The sequence below is a fragment of the Lichenostomus cassidix genome, chromosome 2, assembly GCF_008360975.1.
Source record: "Lichenostomus cassidix isolate B80296 chromosome 2, HeHo_3.0, whole genome shotgun sequence".
NCBI lineage: Eukaryota > Metazoa > Chordata > Aves > Passeriformes > Meliphagidae > Lichenostomus > Lichenostomus cassidix.
Window position 1 is genome coordinate 84,522,116 of NC_139482.1, and position 24,976 is coordinate 84,547,091.

General features: G+C 36.7%; 1 long non-coding RNA gene across 1 annotated transcript; it reads left to right on the forward strand.

The window, feature by feature from the left end:
* The first annotated feature begins 536 nt into the window (after nt 1-536).
* Nucleotides 537-21,284, forward strand: LOC146441701 (uncharacterized). The gene is made up of 3 exons (XR_014850476.1): nt 537-683; nt 19,883-19,943; nt 21,151-21,284. It is a non-coding gene; the product is annotated as an uncharacterized LOC146441701 (long non-coding RNA).
* The last annotated feature ends 3,692 nt before the right edge of the window (nt 21,285-24,976 follow it).

Genomic DNA, 24,976 nt, shown 5'->3' on the forward strand with positions numbered 1-24,976 from the left:
TTATAAGTTACCATAATTTCCATCTTTTACAAGTTGCCATTGTTTGATGATGTAGCTCATCAGTCCCCAAATGATGCCATTATTCTGATATTTAGTACTTAAATAGATTTTTTCCCTAATCATAAATAAGTGCAAAATATGTGAGTCTCCACCATTTCCTTGCATGCATGTGTATGTACAACATCAAAAGTACGTGAAATTAACAAATTAGAGATGTTTGATATATGTTTTCACAAACAGTGAGTGGATACTAAAGCTGCATAAATCCCTTTTTACTTCCTAACTACACTAGTGACATTTTCAAAATTGCTTCAGACTGACAGTGTAACAGTTACAAAGCTACAAAGTAAGAAAACAACTAATTTTCCAGATCTCAAACACATCACAGAATATTCACACATGCAGGCTGATCTGCCTTTATGACCGTTAGCATGGAATGACAGGCATGCTGCTGGCCTTCATTTTCACTTCTGACATCCCCAAAATGCCAGAGAGCTCAGATCTTCCTATTTCCCTTTTGATTTTGACAGACCAAAAGCATCTGGAAGGAGAATGTGTATGCAGACATGGATGGGATAGAAGCTGAGAAATGCTTAATACAGCCCAGACTTCTCTGTACAGTAAACTGGTCAGCTCCTTCCACTGGTCACTCTTACCTGTGTGTGTCCTCTCCTGACAAAAAGGTACATTTTCCCCAGTTCCCCACCCAGCTCTGACTCTTTCCCAGCTGCATGTCCTTTTTGGCTGAAGCCTGCCATGAATATTTTATCCTTTTTTCCTGATACTAAGGCATTTCTTCAGCCGTTGTCATTCATTGCACTACGTATTACTCCTTTTGGACAAAATTGTCACCCTCAAATGTTTATGACTGGACCTACCTCAACTATCTCGAGGTGTCCCTAAAACACCTACATACACATCCTGAAAACATCAGCGCAGTTTCATCCTCTCCCTCCCCTCTCTGGTAACTCATTCTAACAAGCAACAACCATCTATTCCCATCAGTTATTCAAACATTTTCTTAAAATCATACATTTTAATTTCCATGCCCCTCAGATACCCCTCTGCTACTTCTAATATATTATTTAGTTCATATCCACCCACTCTGCATAATTCCTTATCCTTCCCTTGGTATTTTATTAATATGTACTGTATTTCACATTAGCATAGCACTACTCAAGTCCAAATATAATGGCTGTACATTAGTACTTGGCTAAATTTTACATTCTCAGATATCTTACTTATAATGTTGCAAAGATTAAAGTTTTAGTCTACAGACATAAGCCATGACAATTCCCAATGCCTGACTCCAAGAGATCTCCTTCTCTGACTCAAGTTCTTGTAAAGCTTTCCCCAGAGGGTCAACGAGAGGAATGATGACATGCTCTTTGCAACTGGGCCAGGAACTTATCTCTCAAAAGCTGTGTATACTCAGTCTAGGGAAAGATGGGAGCAGGGAGATGGACAGAAATCCAGTCAATTACAGTTGGTAGAACTGGGCTGAGTTAACAGCACACGGTGAGACAGTTCAGTCTGAGGAAGAGAAGACGTAGTTGGAATGGTATATGACTTCTGATCCTCAGAAAGTTGACACTCCTCTTATTTTCAAGGTTGAGCAAGTTTAATATGAAGCTAGTAACACCAGGTCATTTATACTTTAACTAGACAATGTAGAGATCAGTTTTTCTAAATAATCTACGTACAATTCAAGAGTGAGTGCATAAAAGAATTCCCATCAGAACAATATACAGTCTATACAAGACATAAACAAACTTAATATTTGCTGACTTTTTGTAAGATGAAAGAGCAGACAGAAGTCTCAAAGTTCACTTTATTTGGTGACTGCAGTTCAAGTAGATGTAAAAAGGAAACATTTTATTTTACATTTACTTGTGACCAGGGCATTTGATTTAGGTTTTGCAGCTTAAAGAGGAGGGTGGGAATAGTGGGACTACCAAAACTGTGCTGGATTTCACCTACGTAAAATTAAGTGGTTTCACTGACTGGGGACTGTCTCCCAACGTCCATTGGTCTGTGTAATCTCACAGTACTCTTATTTCTATTATTTCTAAAGTTAATATTTAGCTGCACTCAGAAATCTGGAGTAATTCTGTTATTTACTTAAATTGTGTTAGCAGCATAATTTCAGAATTTCAACTGCTTCCTTTATAACAGAATAAACCACAGACATCTGTCTCTGACTTGATTTTATTTCACCCCACCTAAACATTATGATTTCCTTAAATTTAGGATTAAAGGTGGTTTTTGTGAGGTCTTTTTTTATAAATAAAAAAGTAAATTATTTCCTACATTTTAGCAAACTGCAAACTACAAAAGAGATAAATTTCTTTAAAAGCACTGAGCAGGAGGAAGCTGATTTCAAGGGACTTTATTAAATAACTAAATCTTCTGAGGACTGTGCTTTTCATGGAGGGTGTGGAAGGTGGAAAGAGGTAGCTATTTTTTTTTGTTTTTTAGGGGAGGTTATATGGACAACCTGCTGAAAACTAACCTAATTTAATCCAAATTTTCTCAAGTCAGGTCTCAAACCCTGTGTATTAGAAAGGATTCCACCATCACTGAAAGCAGGACTGTTATGCTGTTTACTGAGTTTTGGCACATTTCTATTTCCTTCACAAGGCATCCCTGCAAATAGGGTACCTGTCCCAGAGACTAGAAGTTCATTTCAGAAGCAAGTTGAAACAGCAAAATTGATAGACAGCACTTTTATCTTAAACGTTGTCTTTAGTATGAAAAGGAGAGCAGGCTACAAATTAAAGTGTTGCAGCCTCCTTGGCTTGATGGCAGTACTAGTAATTCTCAAATATTCTCTGTGTGCATGTGGATGTGTGAGACAGAGAGGCAGAGAGATAGACACATGTGGAGAGTGACTGGAAGCTTCTTGGTTAACAAAAAAACCCATAAGTCTTATCTTCACAGCAGGTAAACAATGAGAAAAATAGCAGAAACTCAATCTATCTTATAAAATGCCAATTATTTTAAATAACTGTTTTTCTACACTGTGGTAATAACCTGGCATTAGCGGGTTCAGCAGTCGTTTCCAGTACTGACAACCCCAAAATATATATAAAAAGATTTTTTCCCGTATGGCTCAGTGTCTGTAGGGTGAGTAGAGCAGCTGACAGCTGCATGTAAGCCAGTTTATAACTTCCAAGTAAATTTTTAGCCTCTCATCCCAAAGTTACCTTATTCAGCAAAACAACCTCTCTCAGGCCCTGGAACATGAAAGTTAAAGTCCCACCAGTCTCTTTCAGTAATTTTCATGGGTATGCTATTCTATCAGGTTATCTGCAAACGAGTAAAGCTTATATTTTCTTCTCTTAGAGAATTAATGTACAAGCACCCCACCTCCCAGTTCTCTCAAAGTGGGGGAAAAAAAGGGGGAGAAATAACAAATTCAAGACTAATAATGTAGCAATACAAGAAAATCTGCTTATGCTAGTACAATTTCCTTTAACTAATGTAATTTCATGGTGTTGCTATGGGCTCTGAGGAATTTCTCTCCAACTCATCATCTTTGGAAAACCTGAAACCCAGATAAATTACTTTTTTTTTCCCATAAGTGCAAGCTCATACTTGGCATTGGAGTAAGACTGATGATGATGTCAGTAAAATAAGTAGCAATACATATAATAGGCAAAATCCTAAAAAATACAGAACTTGTCTCCTTTGAAGAAACATTGAAATATTATATCAATACAGTAAATCTTCCCTACCATTTCCACTCACAGGTTATCCTCTCCCTCCCCACCTTCTCCTGAACCTTCTAACATGCAGTACAAACCTGTGTACTGTATATTACACCATTTTTCTGATAGTCACTCTCTGAGAAACTGTTACATGATTACTGTTTCCAATATTTATTTTTACTGATTTCAGTCCATGAAAAATAGGAAATCAGAATCTGGCCAACAGCTTAAGAAATTTTTTTTTAGAAACAGCTTTGGAAAATTTTTTTCAAGGGTAGAAGTACTACCCTTGAACTGGTAAAATGGTGTACCTCAAATCATTTATACAAATGTTGGTATTTCTCTTCAGTTATATTTTAATCATATATATGTAGCATGTCATACAACAACAAAAAAAATCAGTATAAAATACAAATAATGGTTTATTACTGTGAAAAAATATTATGTGTGAAAAAAGAACCTATGCACACTGTCAGCTGCATCAAAATAGACTTGGTTCACAGGTCAATTCCGCCTAAGCAATTATTTGAGAAGCTGTTCTTGTCTTAGTTGTTAATTACCACCATGCAGCTGAGATGCCACAACTGACTGAACGAATACTGCCTGTCATTTACATCTAGTTTAGATTGAAAAGACTTCATAAAATCACTGCTGGAAGCAGTTTGAAACTCTTGATTAAAGTTAATCTCATAGACTTCACAGTAAAAGAGTTTAAACGTGCTTATAAATGCAGGATAGGTGGCCACTGCTAATTAGGTAAGGAAAAATAATTCAGGTCTTTTGTAACTTCAGTAGGCTTCTATATCCCAAAATATACCATTATACCAACCCTACTACAACACTGACATGTGCTACTGATGCCTAAAATGCTGGTAAAAATTGAGATGCAGACACCACAGTATAGGAAAAAGGGTATTACCTTGGTTTAATAGGATCCCGGGTGCACCATGACGAAAAGAGCCCCCGGGTACAATGAGTGTACAATTTTATGGACCTCATCAATTAGCATACTTATCTGAAATTCCCCAATAAGAAGCCTAACAAATGAAGTAATTGCCCCCTTATTCAAATTACCTCCCTTCAAAAAGGTTGCAACTTAGTTTACAAAAACATGTCCCAGTGATGGGGCTCTTCCAAGGTTGGTGCCTCATGTTCTTGAGATTGTGGAGATTGTTTCGTCTTCTCCAAAGAATTCTGAACAAAGCTAGAGTACAAGGGTTATTAACATGTGGGGCTAAAATATAGGGAGTAAAATGTACAGGAATGGGAAAGGGTAAAGAGTATATAAAAACGTATAAAAATATAACGAAAAAGGACAAAAAACCCATCAGGCATCACTGCTTGAAGACTCTTTGGCCTTGACAAATACAGTCAGTTTCTGGTTCTAATATGCATACACTAACTTAAGACCCAGAGAAAGATCCCCAAGATAAGACCTTGGCCCACGACTGCATATAAGTGTAAATATATTTTCAAATATTCCAGGCAAGAAATATGAAGTAAGACAATTGCTTTGGAAAGTTTCAGCAGTGTTACATAGTGCCTGCAGTTCATGGCATATATTGATTATTAACTATTTCAGTTGAAATAAAAAGCATGTAGAAAGCCACACAAAACAACAAAGTTGTGTGATTCAATTTTAAATACAGTGAAATACTACCTAAATTCACCTTTGAGGTCAAATAACAGCTTCTGAAGATTTTGTTAGTATTTTCCATCACTCATAAGCTAATGGGAAAAAAATTTCCTGGAGGAATACAACAAAAAATGACAACCCAAAGAATGGGATCTTTCACAAGGGTTTTCTAACTTCATAATCACAGCAGGAATCATCTATCTTATGCCAAATCTCAGAGGTTGTCAGTTCTACTGTGTCCATTCTGTAATGAAATTCCTAACGAAAGAGATCCAGGTTTGCAAGTGGGGAATAAGTTAAGTAGGTTTTTGGAGTAATATAGCAGCAACACTAGATCAACACAGACTAAATTTATTAGATTTCTAAATATAAGAACCTACCTGGTTCAGTTGCTATGTAGTGCTAAATGGAGTGCTAATTGAAGAACTTGCAGCTAATCCCTTATGGACCTAAGTGTGAAGAATTGCATGCCTGAATCACAGCACGTCTACACCTGATGTAATTTGTTCTGCATCTCATAAGTGTGGCCCTCAAGTGAATGTGACTGCACAGACTGTACAGAAACCTGTGACTGAGCAAGCATCTCTTCCCAGTGTAGTGATGTTCTGCAGAGAGATTGACTTGGTGGCTCAGCATTAGTTCAAGCACCTATAGCATGGGATGATTGTGTTGTGCAGATATGCTAGGATAGTTGTCATAGAATAAAGAAACATTTACAGAAGTTAAAATGAAAATTAACAGTTCCATTTGTTTTAAAAAAATGAGTCAACAGTAACAGAAACCTTCAAGGTAAAATTAAGTATACAGCATAAATGGAAAACAGGTTATTTTTCTAGGCTTTGTTTTCATTTTAGGTGGTTTCACAGCAGTGCAGTTCTATTGATTTTACCACTCTATAAAGGAATAATCAAGCTTTTCAGCAGATAGATGGTCCTGAACAAAAATGTCATAGCTGAATAATGCTGAAATTTGGGGAGTTTGATTCTATAATTACCTCCTGACAACCCCTCTGGACCTTTAGAATATTGGCTAGATTCCATTTCTACCTGATATCCTTCATAATTATACTTTTCTAAGGAAATTACACAGAGAAATACAGATGAAAAGAGAGAAAAAGAATGCCACTCCGGGACATTTCTCAAAAGGAGACTGCCGTATCTGTGTAAATGAGAAAAGAGTTGAAGGCAAGATCTGTGGAAGTAAACAATAGAAAGAAAGGGTGCTCAAGGTAAAGAGGAAAAGATATCTCACTGCAAAAATTCAAAACTTACCTTTAATTTACTCCAGGACAGTGGGGGGGAGGGAACATAACTGGAAGAACATTTTTGTTTTCCTATGGCAAATAATGAAAATATACTAGAAATAAGGTCTCATGAGGAGACAACTTTGAAGAAAAAGTCAAGAACATTTTGAGGTCAAATAGTATTTCTCTAACATTTCAAAGAAGCCAACTTCCCCATGTAGACAAGCATGTAATTACAGTTGGCACCAATCAGCAAACAATAGTACTCTTTTTTATTTTTCTTTTGCCATGTGGAACAGAGGTTTCACATCACAAAACAGTCTAGCTTTAAGCAATGAGCAGTTCCAAATTCATAACAAACAAACCATGCATTTTAAAAAAGCTGTATCTTCCCAAGATCAAGCAAAGGACTAACTGTGAATCACAACAAAACCAATTTTTTATCGTAGCTTTGTAACTTCCTTGTGGTAAAAGAATAGAACAGACAACACTTTCTTTCACAGACAGACATGGGAAGAACAAAGCTGGCAAACTTCAAAACAGGACTTTGGAAGAATTTCAGCAAAGTATCTAATAGTGAAACTGTGAAAAGCTTTCTACCAGTATGTGGAGTCCCCTGGCATATTTTGTCTGAGTTACTGCTTCTTTCTGAGCATATCACTCGCAAGCTGCATCAAGATCTATCTGGACACATCTGAAGGGCTCAGCTCTGTAGTACTCCTACTTTGTGCCTCCCCCACTAAACTCCACAGCAAGGGAGGTGGATAAAGTACCTTCACTGAAGTAAGTAGTCTCTTCAGCAGACAGTTCTGGACTAGGCACAAGATACGATCAGACAAAGCAGACAAAATTTGCTTTGAAGCTTGGGGGTTGAGGTTTTTTTTACCCCCAACCTGTCTGCTTGCTCAGCTGATGAGGTATGTTATCTGGAGAAGATGGAACAAGAAGATAGAACACATTTGCAAAGCAAAGGATTAATGACAAACCCAGAGGCCTGCATGAAAAAGGTTGGGACGACTGGGAGGAGTGTGCACAAAGGCAGAGTGTTTGAGAAACAAGGAGCCAAAATCTGAAAACAGACAGAAAGAGAAAACATCCCTGGCACTCTGCTCTCCAAAGACTTGTTAGTCAGAACAAGACTGGGGCTGGAGAGGAAGGGTAATTAGAGGTAAGACATGGCAGCTAGCTTTATGACTACAAGTCAGAAATGCTTCATTAGTTCTGCACTCAGACAGGGTTAATTAGATCTTCTAAGCATCCCAACTCCACTACTTATTTCTGTATGGAACATCAGGCATAGCGATTTGTTTATATGGGGAGCATGTGACCAGTCAGGGAAATAAACCAAGTCTTGCAAATCCTAAATTAGCATGATGAGCACTGACACATCATCTTGAAGTGAAGTCCAACTCTTCTCACCCCTTCCACCTCTTCTCACTGAATATGCCTTTTTTTATTTTAACCTTCTACAATACCAAATGGGGCAAATACTAAAACAATCTTGTTTCTGTCAGTTAGAAGCAGAACTGTAAGACCAAAAAATGAAATAAACTACAGAAAACCAGTTCAAAGCTCAACACATCTCCAGATAATATCAAAGCAGGTCTATGTAAGCACAAGATTATGAAAGTTCATGCTATCAGCATCATCAGGTACCTACAGCAATACACATTTCCCAACATCTGACTTCTGGTTCAAAAAGATAGCTGCCTTGCTCCTTCTCACTATGAAATTCCATTACGGCCACTTCTCTGCTTACACTTCACCTTGATCAGCAGGTCATTTTCATCTGAACTATTTAATTATATTATTTTCTTGGTGGTGCTCTGACATGCCAGACTGTCAAGCATATTGCTGCATAAGGTCCCCCAATGAACACCATAACCCTGTTAACATAACATACTGTACCCAAACCCAAGCCTACTCCTAGCATCTTAAATTCCCTTGAAGCTTTAATTGTAGAAGACCCAAGCCCAAGAATTTGTTCCACTCAGTTAGGATTTCAGAAGGCAACATTCTCTCACTGCCTGGAGCACACTACCACAATGAGATGAATTAGTGTTTAGCTGCTTCATTTATCCAAACAAATATTTTGACTGTAGAAGATACTGTCAACACATTAATTACATTAAAGACTGTTTAGATTGTTAATTATTGCCAAGCACCAGACAATATTTTCTTTTAAATTTCCCACAGTCTTTAGTGTGAAAAATGTGTCAGTGTCATACCTGTGACCCTGATACCACTAACAGCACTGCTTTCCTTCCAGTTTAGTAGGCAATGGGGCAGCAGAACTGTCGCACTGTAAGCTGTAATCAAACCTGGTTATCTTCAGCACATTTCACATTGATTCACATTGATTCACATTTCAGCACATTGATTCTCTACACCAGTCGTTCCTTGGCAATCTGACCACCTCTGACCACTTCTCATTCAGTCAGACATTTCACAAGACCAATCTTGGGTCTCATGCCTTGTCTGGCATTATGTCATCCCCCTAAGCAGGTGTCAGTTCAGGACAAAGAAGTGTAGCTGAAGAGCTGTGCTTCATCATGTTATGCCCAGACACAGAGCTTGTCCCACACATTTTGATTTCAAACCTCCCTTACATTCCATAGAGTAAGCACTTGATATTTCTTGCTTAGTGAAAGAATGGCTCCAAGTCGTGGTTTTTCACAAGCCATCCATCATGAAGATTCTCTGATATCTTTTTAATTTCCCCTATAGAGGAGATCAATGGCACCAAATTTGTCTCATTTGTGTTTCCTGGTCTAAGACATCTGTGTCCACATACCATCACAATGAAGTTCAGCTTTTCCTTTATATTCCTGTCATGGTCCTTACAACCTCTTTACTTTTACGCTAAAGTTAAATGTGGTTTGACAGAAATTACCCGGTTCAGTCTGATGAAATGCTCATTTCTGATGTCCCAGCCTTCTAATTTTTCATGGGGTATTTTTGTTTGGATTATTTGGTTTAGTTGTTTTTGTTGCTTGCTTCTGTGTTGGGTATTTTTTTGGAGGGGAAAAACCTTGTCAAAGAGAGAAGCTTCATTTTAACATTTCTTAAAAAGAACATTTAATCTACTTTTTCAGAATGTTTTAAAACTAAATTTACAGTTATCATTAAACATGAAAATGGCAAAAAAACATTTCTGGTTCATATAAAATAATTTGTCTGCTCATCTGAAGTAATTTGACCATTGATGCTTTTGTGTTGCCAATGAAATGGAAAAAAAAAGAATTCATAATTAATTAATATAATTTCTTTATAACCTCCTCCCTAAAATGAGATATCTTAGTCATTCTCATCCCTGTTTCTTCCAGACTTGGATAAACAGAAAAATATCTTCAAATTTCCTCAACATTTCACATATTAGACAAAGAGACATGCCTGCAAATGTATACACTGTATAACCAGCATATTTTTGATATAATTTATTTTTACCTACCTTCACCCTTGTTTCACACAGTACAGACTTGCATTTTTAAAAAATCTTCATCCTGTTTTAAATGTCCATGTTAATATATATGTGAGCTTCAAGACAGTTTTGCAAACCATGTAAGTAATCACTAAACTTCAGGCTGCCTCATTGCACTATCTTTCCTAATCTAACCTCAAATCTTGTGTATTTTTTTTCCCTAACACAGACAAGATAAATTAAAATAACTAATCTTCTATCTGCAAAACAAAGTGGGAAAAATATTAGATGTGAATGGTAAAATGATTTTTTTAAATAAAAGTATATATAGCTTTTGATAAAAGTATATATATACATACTATATATATATATATAGTTTTCCTGAGTGATGCTTGATGAACGACTTCCATGTAATAAAAAGCAGATTTTTTTTTTGGTGGCAAATTACACGTAGAAGAAAATGTGAATGGAGATTTTTCTGGGTTTTTTCTGCCCATTCCATAGGTCATCTTTTCATCCTCTTCAGTATGCATTGGTGCGTGAACATAAGCTATTTACAGTCAAAAGGAGAGTGTATGCCTTTCAAATTTCAGCAGATTGTCATTCTTTCAGCACATTACAGAGCACACTGAAATTCAATAAAACTCATGAATCTTGACCTGGCACACTTATCTCAGCCTTATTTGTTGCTCCTGAGGAAAAAAAATAGTTTTTGTAATCACATTGGGTTTTGGGATTAATTTTTCTCTCCTCCCCCATCTCTTTGAGCTTCTTTGGATGGTGGTACCACAGTCTGACTTCTGGACTTTTATTATTGTTGTTGTTGCTTGGGATGGTGTACCAGAATCTGACTTCTGGGTTGTTATTATTATTATTATTATTATTATTAGATTGTTGTTGTTTTTGTTGCTGCTGCTGCTGTTGTTATTTCCAGAGCCTTTCATGGTAACAGATATATTTCTAGGAGCTTTGAGTCAGAGCAAGGTCCTGCTAATACAATGACATCTTTACTGAAAACATAATGTTGGGCCTACTAAATGTGGTCTCCAGCTCTCTAGCTGCCTGGATTCCACCAACAGGGCTCTTGCCTCAGTTTTTCTTCATATGCCCATCCTCCTTCTAATATGAAGGCAATAGCATCCTACAAAGGATTTTCAAATAACTGACGTTAAAATTCACTATGAAGTCTACCTTTTAAATGCTTCCACCCATGCCCTCAGAACCTTATAGAGCTTTTTCTCTGAAAAGCTTTCTAAAGTCTCTCACCTTTTTACCTAAATGCCACAAACCAAATAAATGTACTGTTTGTGCCCTTAGGAGTGATATCTGTGTACTATTTTTCTCCTCATCTTCAGATGAAAAGAGTCTGGAGAAAAGATAGCAAGAAAGGATTGCTTTCTTACTTTTCTTTCCTACCTATTTTATCTGTTTGTCCATCCCTCCTTTCTTTATGCCCTGTGTCTTCAATCACAGTCTGACCCTGTGAAGATACCAATAATGAAGAAAGTTTTTTTAGAAGATAAGAACTAGTATTTTATATATAGCCTCAAACTGGTCAGATGAACAGCAGTTTTCTCTGTGCCCCATGAGGCAAAGTTAAAGTGAAGACTGTGCCTTGCTTTTACATCTAACAAGGGCTGTAAGACAGGAATCACGAGCTAGTCTAAACATTTTGCTCTGAAGCCTTTTCAATGTGGAAAACTCATAACACTTCAAAGTGACAGTTTCTCTCTTAAAAGAAAATGAACAACAACTGGGTTGATATCCTAAAATTTGAAATAACTGCAGAGATTCTAACCTAAAAATCCATTGCAGAAATGGTAGGAGATAACATAGTTTCAGTACATGGAAACCATGAAACCCAGTTATTCTGAACTACTACAGATATTTTAGCCAGGAGTTCTCTGGCAGTAATTTACAAGTGTGCCAGTGAGTGTGAAATCAATGTTTGAGATAAACGAAATAAAAGAAATATGCTGGCTTGAATACAAGGTCTAGAGTGATGTTAGGTGCTTAAAAGCCTGATTTGCTACATGAGCTCTGAGGACTGTGAGCTCTCTGACTCTCTTGGCACACATGCATGTGTGCACACAATTGCCTGTTTCTTGCTCTCTCACTACTCCAAAGCCTCTTAGCAAATTTCAATCAAAACAGATAAGCAAATGAGGTCCTAGAGATATGAAGATCATTCAGGTTTGGAAAAAGAAAGCAAGAAAACTCTAACTGGAGGAAAAACTGAAAGCCATCCTTCTGAGGCACCACGGAAAGACATTACAAGGATGTCTCAAGAGCAGTAACATCTCTGTCAGTACTCTCTCTGCATGGGGTATCAGAAAACCCAGCCATATGAGGCTGAGAGATAAGCAGCAACCAGCCTGCATTAGCTTTGAGGCTAAAACTACTTCCTTTATTTGTTAGAACAGCAAGTATGTGTATCCTTAAATATCACTGGAGTGTGGGTACTCTATGTGCTAAGGGCTATACAGACATACCAAAAAGTATTTTTCCTGACCTAGAGAGGTTGCCATTTCCCTCACTGAGATCAGAGAAAAACTATAAAGTTTCAAAATCAACCCACACGCTCTTGGGAGATACTCAGGTGCACTGTTCACAAAGATGTTACCTTGGACATTTGGGTGAGAATAGTGCTCAGATTGCCAGAGCAAGCCCAGAGGTGCACACGGAACAGGAGGCTGCTTTAATCCCCTCCTGGCTGCGCACAGGAACTGCTAATGCAGTGGAGTCAGCTGAAGTCTGATAAGCTTAGTAGCTGATATGGTGCCTGCACCTTATCAATAAGTAGTTTTGATAACTCTAAGTCACCAGAACCCCCAAGAAAGAGGGTATCAGTAACAGTCCTATCATTGTAATTTCTTTCCCTTTCATGCCATAAGTAAAAGCCGAGACACTCAAAGAGATCACAACAAAACTATACTCTGTAGCTATGTAATTATTTTGGAGGCTTTTCTAATTAAAGTTTTTTCTAACTTTATTAACTCAACTGTAGTCTATAAAAAGGGCATAAAAATAGCACAACCACATACTGTAGATTGCACTGGAAGTCACAGATCACAGCAATACCAAGGGTTTTATGTACATGAAGTTTTTGTTTCTCTTTTAATAGCTAAATAGCACATGGACAGATGGGTTTGCATTTTCTATTTGTTTATTACAGAGTTTACACATTTTTTTACCATGTTATTTATGCACTGTAAAAACCATTCATAGCTTTTATTTCTATAAATATTTTTATTAAAATGGTGTGGATATAGGGAGAGAGAAAATAAACTTAGTCCTATGTCCTCAGTTGACATAAACACATACACATCTGTATCTAAATTACCTAATGTAAATTAAAGTAATTTCTAATATGTGAATTTGTTCATAATACACAATGCTTTTATTTAAATAGATTAAGTACTCAATTTAAAGTGGTAAAAGCTTAAGACCATGTCTGTGCAGCATTCAGAGTAGCTCTATGTTAGAGGAACTTGCACTAGCAAGACATCATTCTGCTTAGGGATGAATGTCTAAATTATTCCTATATACATATAGCCATGATTAAATTAAACATACTGAGAGAAATCTTCGCCTTGCTAGAGTGTGTGGAAGTTTCTTCAACTGTCTTTGATAGCCCATAACCTGACCTTCAGCTAAGGATGATGATGTGTCAGCACTTCGTACATCTGGATTCACAGCTGCAATATAAAGAAAATAATGCAAATTGATAGTAGTGTCTTCTGACCCAATTGGTTCTTATCTCTCTAATAGAAATATGCATGTATGTGTTACATTAGGAATTAAATGATTACTGATCTACAACATTTACTATGCTTCAAAGCAAGTTAATTAGTTTTAGACATATTAACCTGTACTAGAAAGTTAAATTGTTGTCTTATGTATTTTAGAATTATTGGCATTTTAATCATATCCATTGCAGAAAAAATAGGGTGGAAAAATGCTGCTTTCAATCAAGTCAATTCACCATAATTATTTCCTGATTGACAAGATGCCTGATTACAATTTATACCATATCTTGCTAATTTATGAAAAATCTTTTAAAAGGGAATTTTTTACTTTGCAGTGTATAAGCATAAGAAAATTATGATAACCCTACTTCACAGGTTTCTTCTGCCAGTGAAGTTCTAATTTGCTTTGGAATCTTATAATGTTATTTGACAATACATGATTTTGCTTGGTCGATTGTTTGGATGGACGTTCTTTTCATGGTGTCGTGTGGTATTCTTTTTGGTTTTTCTCCACAAAATCACTTTTTTTTTCCTCAGCATGCAGTCAATGGAACACAAAAATACCAGCAAATAAGATCATTAATTAATGAAAAAATAAGAATACTTTTTTTTATCCCAAAAAAGTATTATTTTCTCAACACATATTTTTTCAGAATCTAAGAATTACTTACATTTGAAGGTAAGGCAAAAGTTCTTGATCTATTCAATTCCAGTCTTTTTGATTCAAATGCCAAAAATTACTGTTAAGATATTATTGGTAACATCTTTCATAAATAAGGAATTACCATCTACACAGTAATATCAAGGAAACAGTAACAAAGTAGAAGAAAACAGCTGAAATGAGAAAATTAACCCTCCACATCTCTTCTCCAAGTGTCTGTTTATGTTTTTCTGTGTCCATTTGATATGGATAAATATTTGTGCATACACTCCCAGTCACTTCAGTGAGACCATGATTTTAACCTCAGGCTGCAGTCCAGAAAAGCATTCAACTCTTCTGAGTCTCACCAAAATCAATGTTGGATTACTCACAGACCTAAAAAGCATGAGTTTAAGCTTCTACCTGAAACAGCTACAGAGTTTATACCCACCTAGGGGTTGTAAATAGATATTGAGAATGCAGGTAAAAATATCAACCATTGGAGCAGTACTGCTCTCCTACTGTTAAGATCATACCTTAGAAGACTTTGGTAAATTAAGCCATCTGAGACAAAATTTCCCTTACCCAGATGAGCATACTCACATAATGACTGTAACCTCAGATGAAACACAGCAAAGTGTTGATTTCTCCCCCTATCTCAGTGCCTTGATTCCCATGCAAACAAAAAGGGATAATCAAAAATAACAAGAAAAAAACCAGACATTTCAAAGAGACCCTCACACTCCAGCTTACCTGCAAAGCACCATTTATCTTGTTCTATGCAGCTCTAGGATGACTTCGTTCGCTAAAAGCAGTTACTTCACACTTTGCAAGGGAGACTTAACTTCAGTATGGGCACTTAATCTCCTCTCACAGAGGCACATGATTCTACAAAATATCTTCTAGCTACCAAGATCTGAAAATTTTTGTTTCCAGATGCACAGTTCAACATTGTGACTCTGTAATGGGACACTAAGTCATTCAGAGCTGTAAAGAAAGCCTATCTAGATCTTCTTACAGCTCTTTCCTCACAGATAACCAAAAAAATCCAGATTTTATTAAGATGTAAAGTATGATTCTGGCATGCATACATTTTAAATACAGACACTTCAAAGCAACATAATGAGAGAGAATATGGGGAAGTGAGGCAGGTTTAGAATTAGTTCTCCCTGGGGCCAGCATGTCCTCACAGTAGAGTACTTGCTGCTAAGATTTGCTCCAGTAAAATCTGTGATTTCCTGAACAGCAAACAACATTCAGTTTCTGGGGAGCAGCCAAGAATGTTGTAGGCAGAAAAGCTCCCAAGGTGCCACAAGAGTAGCAGGTGGAAAAGATACAGAGGCGAATCCCCACACAGAAGCAGGAGCAGAAGACCAGGCAACAGAAGATGATGGACAGGGAGCTCCTTAGAAGCCACAGGGTGCTGTGTAATCTTCTTGCTACCAGGCATTTTGGAGCAATGTGGTCACTCTTCTCTTGAAGTTATAGTACACAATAGTGAAAACACAAAGGAAAACAAATACTACCCATCACAGGCTCCCGGGAAAAGTGGTAACAGGATGCACTAGCCATGGTGGTTTGTAACAGTTGGGATATAGACATTTCCCCTCCAAATCAATCTTTGCCAAGGAGAGGTGAATATAGCATAGACTCAGACCAGGAAAAAGAGGTACTATCTAACCTGACTATGGCACAATAACCGGGTTAGGATACTGAGAGAAAAAAACAGGAAAGGAGATTTTGAGAAAGACATCGGAAAAAAGTTGAGATTATCATAAGAGACAAGATGATGAAAGTACTGTACAAGGAAGCTGTACACAGAGCAGAGGGGTACTTCTTTTGGGGGCTGGGGACACCCTTCCCACCACTGAGCAGTAAATAAGAGGTAGGAATGGAGAAATATTTTACTGTTCAAAAGCATTTCCCAAAGAACAGGAAGTACAACCTGAGATTCTCAACTCACCATTTTCCCACTTCAACTTACCTTGCAAAATGTGTGCTTCATCTAACTAGGTAAATAGCCCAGCTTTACAGAGGATGATGACTTATTACAGCTATCTGCATATTTACTCTTTTATCTTGACTGGCAAATATCAAAACATACAACGAACTGGAAAACCTACACTGAGTACACCGTGGAGCACTTTCAGAATTTCACTTGGTTGAAAATTATATTTTGTTTGTTTTTATTGAAGAGATTGGAAATTACAGAACAAGACCAATGTAAAATTATACACTAAATATATGCTATAGCAGCCTGACAAAATAATTGTAAAAGAAAGGTCAGACAAAATGCGGCCTGCATACAGCTTTAGCTCAGTTTCATTAACATTTTACAAATGTTCAAAAGGAGACAAACATGTTAATGAATTCAGAGTGTGTGAAAAGCATAGTTTAAAAAATGTAAGTGGGTAAAGACATTATAGTAATGTGTCAAAATTGTCTTCAAAGGCAAATCTTTTTTTAATAGGCAAAAACAAATTGGTAATTTTTCAGGAAAGCATTAGCCTTTTTTGTGTGTATTAAAATCAACAAAGTAAAAGAAGAAAGTATTATGAAACAATCCAGTTTAAATGAAGTTAAGTTGAGATTTGGGCTTAGTGATAAAATCCCAAAATCAATTAAAAGGAAGCTCAAAATCAAAATTCGAACCAGTGATAGCTAACACATATGCAATATTAATAATGCAGATGACTTTAAAATAATTTGTATAAATAATTCAGATTTGAGCCCAGAAGCTTATTGTGGCAAAAAAAAAAAAAAAAAAAAAAAAAGGAAAAAAAAGTCAAACTAATATTCTGTAAGAAAGTGTCAGGGTTCATAAAATATAAAGAAAGTCTCTCCAGATAAAGCCCTGCTCAGGACTCCAGAAATATCATAGGTCATTTTTTAAATAGAAAATTCAGTAAGAAAGATACTTTGTTTTGTGACTTACACCAGTTTAGCAGAAATCACATACAAAAGCTACAGGTCAAGGACTACCTTGATGGTTACCTTTTTTCCTTTTATTTTTTTTTTTCTGTATTCATGAAGAGGTCAAGGGTTTTCCAATGGACAAAATAAACAGTATAACATTTTCATTGATCAGAAGTATTGAGAAACAGAGTGTACAATTTTTATGCACAGCCTAAGCATTATTCAGTTTTTAATGGCTGAACAGTTTTAAAAGACATTTGGCTTCACATTATACAGTATAAGCAAAACCCTATCCATTTCCCCTTATTCCTCTATGAAATGATACTTAGCACTTCTAAGTGACTTTATGTAAGACACAACTTACAATTTTTGAAAATGGAAACTTGAAAAGCAACAGATTTTCCTCAAAATTGTATGGTTTTACTGTTAACAGCCAATAAAAAAAGCTGGGCAAGCTCAACATAAAAATACATCTCTTATAAACTTTTGACAACTCCTGAAAAGATAGTAAACTGCTAAAGCAAGAAAAATAACAACAAGAAGAGAACAACAAATAGAAATATCCTCTAAAGCACATTGACTTGTGACTGAAAGGAAAAGCCAGGATACCTCTTTCCCACATCCAAGAGCTCTTCTCCATCACATGTTCAGTACCAACTCGTCCTTAGAGCTGCAGCCTTTCTGTCCTGTGCAGCACTGTAGCAATGAAGGTGTCAAATCTGTCTTTTGCGGGGTCAGGGCTTTTCTTACTGGAAATTTAGAGAGCAACAATGAACAGGTATTGCCATTCAGACTCCAAGAGCTGCAGAGCCACAGGGAATAGGAACAGAGCAACCAGGTGAAACATTATGTCCTAAGAAGGAGCCATAAATAAGAACTCTACAGGTCTGACAGGGCTAGCACTGGAAGCGCTGATAGCCAGTGACTCTGTAGTAAAACTAAAAGCATAACTGAAGGAAGAGTAACAAATTTAAGATGACATGAGTGGGGGAAAAGATTATATGCAATGAATTTGCTCTACTACTCACTTTCACTGCTCAAAAGGATCAGGAAGGGAAGAGGGAAAAAAGCACTTCATAAGAGTTGTAATATATTTTTACAAAGATATATCATTCTCTATAAGAAAACTGGTATTGGTGTGCCCCTTCCCATTCTGGGCTGAATTAAATGCATTAAAATTTCTAGTCTCATTTGAAATGCAGCAGAGATCTATAGACTTATTACTGTCCTACACCATGACATTGCAAAATACGCCAGCACTTCCTAGGGAGGCTCACCTATCTCATTGTGAGGCTGTATTTAATTTACTGCCTCTTATCAGCTACAAATCTCATTTGTCACCATAGTTCTTAGGGTTCCTGCCTTCTACTGAGATTGCTCCACTTTCCTACAGTCTGCATTTTCAAGAGATGAATCTCATTTTGTCGTCTTCCTGTCCACCTTTCTAATCTCCCCAAGACCTTTTTATTATGTTCTGTCCTTAGTGTTATTTTCAATGGCTCTTGAGTTAGTATCAGCATTCAGACATTCCATTCAAAATCTGCTGTCTTTTCCCAATCATTCAAAAAGATATTAAATAATACTTATTAATATGAGATTTTGTAGAAGTTAGATATCATTTCCAATAGCCTTTCTCTTGCCTCTGCCTATTGTTACTAGTATGCAAAAATTAGAAAACTCTTCATAGTTAAACCAGGGTAATTTGAAATAGAAATACTATCTAAATAGTAATATGTATGGAAAGAAAAAAAAATTTAAAAAAGAAAATAAAACAGTAGAGTTTTATAAATCATTTAAGAAAAAAACTCACGGTATTTCCTCTTTAATTAAAAAGCTGCTGCTCTTATCCAAGAAGCTAAACAAGCAGTAAACCTACACCAAAAGTCGAGAGGAGGGATTTAATACAAAATAACTAAAATCACATCTCACCAATAGTCACACTTTATTCATTATAATAGAATAAAAACCTCAATTCTTGCCTTATCTCTTCTCACTCAGGGAGAAACTGCTACTTTCCATTAATGCAAAAAAAGCAAGGTATTACATTTGAACCTAGATCCAAGCCAGGTACTATGAAGTCCTTCCCATGCAAACCTGCAGAAGCCTAAAGGGGTTCTGGCAAGATGTTTAGATTCCCATTTCCCAACACCCACAGACTACCTGCCAGTGTACGTTCTCCCTCACACAAGTTAAGTCCGCTGTGAAGTTTTTTATCACATGCCTTCTGGGCACATGCAAACTCTGTTTGGGTTAAGGGACTGCAATTGCATGGTGTTGCAATATCATCATACATCCAGGACCATGTCTAGTATACCAGCTAGCTTAAAGAGGAGGAGAGGTATAAGAGATGTTAATTCCCCTGATAAAACTACAGCTGATGTAACTTGGGGCAAATCAGTGCTTAAGCTTCAATTTTCTTTAAAAAACGGCAGTAACTTTCCCAAAATTGATACTGTAACAGTACTCTACATGAGACAAATCTATATTACATACTATTCCACTAGTTTTTGGTTTTTCTCAGGTTTTGAGTTATCACTCTTCATTTATTGCTTTTTTGCTCTTCGTAGAAGGTGTCAGTGAGGATTACCACTTGCATCTCTGCTTGTGATATCCCTGAAATGTGATGATGTAAGTATTTATCCCATTTGTACCCCTCTTTAATGAGAGTCCTAAATGCTGCCCTCTGCAATCCATCTCTGTCAGACATAACTGACAAGATAAGTACAAAGCAGCAGTACTCGTGATGCACGGGATGCCTCTTCAGTGCAGTGGAAAAAAATAGCAATTATTGTGAACTTAACAAACAAATTCCATTTAGGAAAACAACACTGAGTTCTTTTGGTTGGTCAGTTTTTTGAGGGTTTTTTTAATTATTTTATTTTTGTTTTTACTCAGCCAGTAGCTTAGGAAAAACAAATAAACTAAACCCAAAAGCAAAATCCTCCCCAACCCATCTGTTTTCAATACAAGTTTTGAATATTTACACATATGCTTTGCTCCTAAATGCCAGCTTTTGGCTCTAAGATAATTTTTTAAAGCCAGACTATAAATACACATTCAAGGAGAGAAATGCTGGAGAACCTTCTTTCCAGCCTCACAGCATCCCAGACATTGTGAGGAAATGTCAAATGAAGTAGGAATTATTGCATGAATCCCAAATTTCGTGATAAAACAAAACAAGCATTCAAAAAGCCATGATGATAGCACCACTGGTTTTACCTTTCAGATTTTTTTTGGGGGGGTAATTGTTTTGAATAAAAGCAGAAGACTTCCATTTACTTCTTTCAGGGTCGTGAATGCTTGCTCAAAACAGACAGTAACTGCTCATAATGAGAAGGGAAAGGGTAGATGGGTCAGTATTTCAGGCTTAGAGGACAAGTACAGTGTTAGGTGCACAGTGTCATCTAGAGGCCAAAAAAACCTCTTCATAATAGGCTTTACAATGAGGGCCTGGGTTTTTTCCCCCTTGCTCTAATAACCAAACTTGTGTTTCCTGGGCTGGTCACATAAATTATCTCTACAAATATCTTAAACTGGAGACCCACTGTGGTCATTCTGAAAGTCTGCTTCAGCACCTAGAGTGGAATTCCTTGCAGGAATGCTTCACTGCACGGTACATGCAAGTGACTGCATTGTGTGTGACCAACCTCAGGAACTCTTTTCTCCTTACATCTCCAAAAGTAGTTTGCAGCACAGGGATCAGCCACTGTTTGTGGCCACGAATTGGCAAAGATGATTTCATTTGAAAAAAGTTGGACTGAGTCCATACTTGGGCTGGGATGGAGACCACTACAGTTTAAAGTAAAAATTCATGTAATCTTCTCCATTTTTCTAGGAACATCAAATAAAACCAACTTTCAGTAAATAGGACATATTAAATCTAGAAATAAATACTTCATCATTATTGTTACAAAAGATGCAAGAGAAAAAGCACACTTTTTTGAAAACAGCTGGAACATGGTCTAACAGAGGAATCTGAACTTACTAACCAAATAAGAGCATGAAATATTTGTGTCTTCCCCAGTATAAGTACATGACAATCTATAGAAAAAGCTGAATTTTCAATCTCTAAGAGGCTATACTTCTCACATGTTCACATGCTGTATTCTATTGTTTCCAAAAGAATGATCCCCACTTTAATACACACACAAAAAAGTGCAATCCATCTCACAACTGCCTGACATGGAATTAGGCAGAGTGTTTACTGCAAACAGAGTCTAGAGAGATTAGTCTCATGCAAAGAAGGAAAACATTGGCATAAAGGAAATTATGCACATAAAAATATTTCAGGTATAGGCTTTTGATAGTTTGGTTTCTGCTGAAAAAAAAACCCCAAACAAACCAACTAACCAGTTGGAAGTATGTTATAAAAGAGTGTGCAAACCCATTCAGGGGTAGTACAGGTAGTTCTGACTCCATCAGACCAAGAGAGAGAGAGAGAGAAAAGTGGTGGAGCACTGCAGTGAATCAGAAAATCCTCTTAATGCATCTGTACACCCTTGGGAAGAAAGAGGGGGAGGCAAGTCAGGCACGGTTTTATTCCTTCTTAACACTGAATAATTACAACTCCTGCACCCTAAGGATGCAGTTCATCTGCAGTGAATGAATGAAGTCTGGTACATGGTGGTCCAATCCACATCTGTATGAGAAGGTATCTAGTGACAGAAGAGTACAGGTAATCTGGGATTTCAGGAGCCTGTGAGAACTAAGGCTTTCTCTGTTCTCAGTAGCATAAATACAGTTCCTTTTATCTCTGTTAAAATATAGTTCAGTTTCTCCTTCAACCTAAAATAAGTATTACCAATCCTTCACCTTCTTGCAACTTTTATGAAATCTACTTAATATTATTATTTTTTTTTACTCCTAATTGCATCTCCAACAGTTGAAAGTAAGTGGCAATTAAAACTTAAATATATACATTTCCATACTTATGTCTGCAATTCAAACCAACTAGAAACAAGAAAAAAAAAAGAAAAAGTGGGAGAAAAAGAAATGGCAAGTCATTTATCTGCTATTTCCCCTTCTATTTAGAGTGCACTTAACATGGGTGACTGCAAGAATTGTCTGTGCTGGAAGAGGAAAACACTTACTTGTCTGCTAGTTCTGTAGTTCAACAAGTCCACTGTTGATATAAACATAAATACTGAACATATATTATTTTTTATGCTTTAAAAAATATGTCTATAGTAGAAAAATTATCTAAACCCTAAAACCATTTAGAAGTAATAGGCATAACCAGAAAAAATAGAAACATATATGCAATCATAAAGCATGGAAACAAGAAGCAGTCAGTATATTAGTCTTCCCCCACATCTCCAAAGTACAATGAATTTTAATGTAAAGTGTTAAAATTTAAGAATGAAAGTGCTGAATAGAATTATTTATAGAAGTAAAGACTGCACAACCAGTACTTGACTAAAAACCCACGCCTCCAAAGACTGCAATGCATCTTAAAACAGGACAGTGAATTTATTCTATATAAAGGATCATATTTTTTGTTGCAGAGAGGATTTTTTCTTTTCTTAAATTTGCTACCTTTAGGCTCCCACTTCTCAAATTCAAAGTACAATCTTCAAAGCCTGGTAGTTTATAAAATAGCAACTCTCTTACATTAATGTGTTGTCACATTAAACAAACTAAGGTACATTTCCAGTTTGTTAGTATTTATACATTAATTTAAAAAAAATGTTTTGATTGACTCCTATGCACTGAACAGAGACTCTTTTTCATTTCTCTCCTCTCATAAAATGAGGCCAGAGCCCTGTTAAAGAACAGCAGTAAGGCAGTATTTAAAGTAAGTCACTAGTTGGAAAGTGTCTTGACAAGGCAGACTTAGTCTCTTCCCATGGAAGAAAACGTCTCACTGATGATTTATCCATTAAACTCAAAGAGAATCCATGAAACACAGAATGAGAGATTTTCACAGGCAGGAAGACTAGTGTCTTGGGTGTATTAAACTTATGATTTTTTACCAATAGCTTCTTGTATAAATCTAGACAGTAAATTCACCTGAGAATTCAGCTTGCATACATATGAAAAATACAGCAATCACATAGTTTTTCAATATTTTTAAAGTAATATTCAGAAAAGAAAAACAAAAGCTATTTAAAGCATAGAGATGAATTCAGGGTGTGCACAGCAAAATTTCTTTTATCTACCAAAGGAGCAATTCAGAGAGATGATTAATGGTTGCATGTAAAGGGCATTGAGGAAACATTACTAGAAAACATTTCCATTCCAAACAGATCTATTTGACAGCTCTCCAAGCAGGCTATTATAGGCTGCAGGTAATTGAAAGTAAAATAATAAGATTCACAGAATGTCTGATATTCCTATTTTATATCTGCACACTTAGGGGGTTTCCAATACCCATAACATTGTGTCTAGTGTATAATCAACCACTGGCATTCTCACTTGTTCATCCAGATATTTTAAAAATCACTCACCACATTCTGAATAATTTATGGTTTCAGAGTAGAATTCCAATCCATCTTAGCTCCTGCAGTTCATAGACCAGGGTATTTATTTCAACTGTATAAAAAGTCCAGTTTACCTTATTATGCTAAGCTAAAATTACAGGGACAAAGTCAGTTCAGATGTTTCTGCTCTAAGGGCATAACACAGCACGGATCAGAAGAAGGCAACTGAAAGTAGTCTAGTTCTTAAACCAAAACAGGTATCAAAACAACCAGCTGGGAATGGAGAGATTTCAGATTAGTTTCCAAATGATGGAAAGAAACAGTTACCTTGAGTAAAGAGTAGGCACTACACAGGCTGGATGGATTGCAATTACATTAAAAAAATCCACTGAACCCCTTGCTGGAGAAGAGCACCAGCACATATCCCCCCTTACTATTCCAACACTACGTTCACACTTATATTGAAGTAATGGAATGGTGGCCCAAAAGTAGCTATTTGAAATTCAGAGTGGAAAAGTAACTGTTATTTGATTGACTAAAGATTTTTAATGTGAAATACCTTTGATTAACAATTTTTGTTCAATTCTTCTCCTATCATGTCAGATCGCCATGGTTTAACCCCAGCCAGCAATCAAGCACCTGCAGTGACTTGCTCACTCCCCCACCAGTAGGATCAGGGAGAGACCTGGAAAGGCAAAGAGTGGAAAACTCATGGATTGAGATAAAGGCAGTTTAACAGGGAAAGAAAAAGCTGCACACACAAGCAAAGAAAATCAAGCAATTAATTTGCTGCTTCCCATGGACAGGCAGGTGTGTCAAAAAGGAGAACAGACAGGATGCCAAGTATGGACAGTGTATGTCAGTGCTAACCACAGCACTCCTAGCTAAACTTGTTCCAACTCAAAAACGTGTAATGCTTTCCTGATTTGTTGCTTGACATAGAACTTACACTCACTGTCAATGCACATCTTGCTCTCCAGAGAGGTAAAATGGCTTCTTACAGCATTCCTCCGTGTTTTGCAGCTGCTTTTGGGGAAAGAAGATTAAATATAAAATGCTTTTAGTAATGAAAAAAAAACCCACAACTTTTCTCTTTACTGTCTGCCAGACCCTGAATCATTCCTTGTATAGCAGCAATGGTTTCAATCACAGAGTGCAACATTCTCAGCTAAACCTTGTTCCTGAAAATGTGTTTTCTCATTTTTCCATGAAATTACACTGTTACCCTTCCTCTTGGTTGTG